The sequence below is a fragment of the Capsicum annuum genome, chromosome 3 (genome assembly GCF_002878395.1).
Source record: "Capsicum annuum cultivar UCD-10X-F1 chromosome 3, UCD10Xv1.1, whole genome shotgun sequence".
In the NCBI taxonomy this organism is placed as follows: domain Eukaryota; kingdom Viridiplantae; phylum Streptophyta; class Magnoliopsida; order Solanales; family Solanaceae; genus Capsicum; species Capsicum annuum.
Window position 1 is genome coordinate 161,183,945 of NC_061113.1, and position 4,989 is coordinate 161,188,933.

Below are 4,989 nucleotides of genomic sequence, written 5' to 3' on the forward strand. Positions count from 1 at the left end.
ACATCTAGAATAAAGAAGACAAAATGCCAGCTGGAAAGATAAGATAAGGAGCAATAATGGAGTAGATACGGCAAAATCAACGGAGACAAGATACTGTACAAAGTTATTCTTTATTCTTAATTGATGAAGCAAATTATATTTTAACGTACCAAATATTTTAAATGTATATCAAACAAAATATGAAAAAATATAATTTCTTTTTTAGATCTATTATGTGCAAAAATAATAATATCTTATGTATAGAAATGAAGATCTCTTATAAAAAAATTCCTAAAATTAAAAATAAGGAATTGTGAGTAACGTACAAAATTAGTTCTCACAATTAATATAACCATGTATGAATTTATATTAATTATATGTATATATTGTGAGAGCAAAAAGATAAGAGAGAATAAGTAATTTCACCTAAAATTAAATATGTATTTAATAAAATTTAATATAATGATGAAAAGTAAAGGAGAACATTTTTTAATTTTCTTTTATGAAAACTTTATTGATGTGAAAAAAATATTATTGTGATATTAAGAAGGATGGTGAATCATTTTGAGAAGAAAAGAGGGAATAAAAATGGTTTAAAACAAAGAAGAAGGAAAGAGGAAAAATAAGAAAGGAAACATATAATTGTGACCAGGATTTGTGTTCTATTAATTAAGAGTATTACTTCATATTACTTTTCTTATTTTATTGCTTTTTAATTTACCTTTTATTCGTTATTCTTAATAGATGAAGAAAATCATATTCTAACTTATCAAATATATTAAATGTGTATTAAAAGAAATATGAAGAACTACAATTTCTTTTTTAGATCTATCATGTGCAAAAATAATAATATTTATATATAGAAATAGGGATTTCTTATAAAAATTCGTAAAATTAACAAAAAAGAGAATTGGGAGTGACGTACAAAATCAGTTCTCCTAATTATACAATTAAGTATGAAATTATATTAATTATATGTATATATTATCAAAACAAAAGAATAAGAGAAAATAAGTATTTTCACAAAATTAAATATATATTTAATAAAATTTAATATGATGATGAAAAGTAGAGGACAACATTTTTAATTTTTTTTAATGTAAACTCTGTTGATGTGAAAAAAAATAGTGTTATATTGTTATCAGGATAGATGTAGTCTTTCTGCTACGTGTTCAGCTGATCTCATAATTCTAGACATGAAGCATATATATAAATGTAAAAATATACTAAGGTAACAGAAAATATTAAATTTTCATCTATAACCTAGCAGCATAATAAATATAATTTTAAGATTTATTTTATATACGAATCATTTTTATTAATAAAGATCATGCAGTGATGTAGAGTATGAGAACGACAACAAAAATGCACTCATAATAAATATAAATCAATTTTTTTTTTTAAGAAAAAAATTAAAAAGGCTAATATTAAACCACAATATATAAAATGTTTTTGATTAGTTAGTGTATCTTTTGAGTGTAATAACAGGTCCATAATTTATAAAGTTCTGATATGATCATGTAAGAATAGCCATCATATTTGTCAAATATTTATATCCATCTTCGACTAAGTTTCAACAAGAGTTATTGAAATTTGTTTTTAATATTTTTTTGAATATTTAATTTTAAAAGTTGATCTTTATTTTATCCATATATATGTCTTACATTATTTATTTTGGCACCTTATTTATTTCATTCATAACATATTCGATAAAACTTACAAAGTGATTTGTTTGTTCGCGCAAAGCGCGGACCAATTACCTAGTTGAGTATATGTTTATTATGTTTTACATACATTTATAATTCATTTATACTGATATCCAAATTCTGAGAGCACTACATTTAATTTTGTAAGTTCAGGTATAGGCTTAGATGGACTCCTCTAGTAAGTGTTTGTTGAGTTTTGTACTTTATTGGTAAGTTCAACTCCTTTTAGAGATTCCGATTTTGTGGCTTGAATCCATAGTTGAGCATGAATAGTGATGGCTAGGTGAGGGCCCTATTAGGACTACTCTCAAAATTAATAGTGTGCCTCTCAGACTCTCCACTCAGCACCGATCACGAACAAAACACAACTTATTATCCTCATACTAATGATCACAAATCTGCTCAAATAGGGAGGACCTTGCCTCCACAGAAACCCTAATCCTTGCAGTATCCAAAATATCAAGGCGAACCATCACATTGGCTAAGGATTGAATGTCCCATGACATAGGCCTCTAAGAAATTGATATGTATGCCAAGCTACCCATGCTCACTGCCTTGCGACTCAAGGCATCAACTACCACGTTTTCCTTCCTCGAATGATACAAGATGGGAACCTTATAGTCTTTTAGTAACTCCATCCATCTAGGTTGTCATGTATTAAGCTCTTGTTGGGTCATAAGATGATGAAGACTACGATGATCGGTGAAAATCTCACAATGCAACCTATATAAATAATGCCACCAAATCTTGAGCGTGGAAACTACCGCTAGAAATTTCAAATCATGAGTGGGGTAGTTGCACTCATGTACTTTAAGCTATCTAGAAACATAAGAAATGACACGAACCTACTGTATCAAAAGACAACCAAGACCAAAACATTACAAAACACGACGAATCCCTCACCCTCAATAGAAAGAGTTATTACTGGAGCTAAAGTAAGACAATCCTCGAGCTTTCCAAAGCTCAACTCACACTTCTTTGATCATCAGAAAGGAACTTCCTTCCAAGGCAATCTAGTCATAGGGGCTGAAATAGAGGCAAAACTCTCAAAAAAAGGCCTGTAATAACCAAAAACCCAGTGAAACTGCAAACCTCAGTCAGAGATGTAGACCTAACCCAATCACGAGGCGCTGTAATGTTAGTTGGGTCTTCCATGATACCAGCTTTAGATACCACATGTCCAAGGAATGACACTGACTCAAGCAAAAACTCACACTTGTTGAACTTACCAAAAAGTAAATTATCTCGCAAGGTCTGGAGCATGATCCTCAAATATTGTAGATGCTCCTTAATACTTCTCAAATACGCACGAATGTTATCAATGAACACAATAACAAAAGATCTTGATAGGGTCTGAACACACGATTCGTCAAATCCATGAACGTGGCCAAGATATTAGTCTGCCCGAAAGACATCACCAAGAACTCATAATGACCAAAATAGGTCCTGAATGCTGTCTTTAGGATATCTTTGGCCCAAATTCTCAACTGATGATAATCGGACATCAAATAAATCTTAGAAAACACGACTGCGCCCTGAAGTTGGTCGAACAAATAATTGATGCGAGGCATAGGATATTGGTTCTTCACCGTCACCTTATTAAGATTGCTATAATCAATTAACATATGCATAGAGCCATTTTTCTTCTTTACAAACAATATAGGAGCTCTACACGAGGATACACTCAGTTTAATGAAACCCTTACCAAGAGGATCCTGAAGCTGAGAATTCAACTCCTTAAGCTCGGTAGGATCTATATGGTAAGGTGCCATAGAAATCGGTCGGGTGCCAGGATGAAGGTTAAAAGTAAATTTAATATCACGGGAAGGGGGAATACCGCGTAGGTTGGTAAGGAACACATCAGGAAACTCACAAACAACAGGAACAGAGTCAAGTGATGGAATCTCTACACGAGCATCACATGTATAAGTATGATAGGAGTCGCAACCCTTCGATATAAGTTTCTTAGCACAAATATAAGAAATAATCATCATCGGCTCACGGCTAATCTCTCTCTGCCACAAGACTGGGGGTATGCTGGTCATGGATAAGGTAATGGTCTTGGGAAAACCATCCATGTCTAAATGATAGTGGGATAATCAATCCATGCCCAGAATCACATCGAAATCCAGCATATCCAGAATAATAAGATCAACATAAGTATCAATATCCCTAGCTGTCACAATATATAATTGGAACAATCGATCTACTACTAAAAAATCACCCACGAGAGTAGATACACGCAATAACATAGATAATAATTCACTAGTCCAATCGAATTGTGGTGCATAATAAGAAGATACATAAGAATAAGTGGATCCTGGATCAAATAATGCAAGAGCCAATTCATGGCACACTAAAATCCAACCTGTAACTACAATACCCAAAGTCTCAGCCTTGGGTCTAGCAGGTACTGCATATAAGTAACCACTCTTGCCACCTTGCTAGGTACCTACCCGACCACTTGTCCTATCTTCTTAGTACAACCTTGAGCACCTTGATAACCACCCATGTGACCTCCCGAACCACTTTCACCTGAGGGATAAACTACTTTAATAGGGGTAGCACCCTGGGCTGAAACAACTATCACCCTACGACTAGGGCACTCTAGCAAAAAATGACCAGAAAACCTATAAGTAAAACAGTAGTCACGAGAAAAAGTAGAACTCATAGATCCAAATAAACTGGAGTAAGCCACCACGTCTAGCATAGACCATAGATAAACCTTTTAAAGATATATCACCGCCCTTACCACGGTAACCACTAGTACCAAACTAACCTCTATCAGTAGTCTAAAAAGCTGTCTGAACTGGTCAACTATTCTTACTCTGAGGCTGAAAGATGGACACAGAGGATACCCAATATGAGAACTACCACCTCTGAATCGGGAACTGCTATGGCTCCCACTAAATATGCCTTGGTACTTGGGCCTCCTATCATGAGCCTCACGATGCATGTCCTCCATCACTCTTGCATGATCAAAAACCTCAACAAAGGTGCTACCTGCAACAGCTAGACTCTGCATATCCATCCGAATAGGGAGTCTCAATCCTCTCAAAAAGCAACAAACTACCTCATACTCAGTATCCAAAATAGAATTTGCATGCCTTGCCAACTCATGGAAATGGGCCTCAAACTCAGCGACTCGCACAGAACCCTACTCTAATCTAGTGAACTGATCCCTTAACAAATCTTTAAGGATGTGCGGCATATACTTCTCTAAGAATATCTTGGAGAATTGGGTTCATGATAGGGGTGAAGATCCAGCTAGCCTAGAACTCATAAGACCTCTTTATCAGTGTGG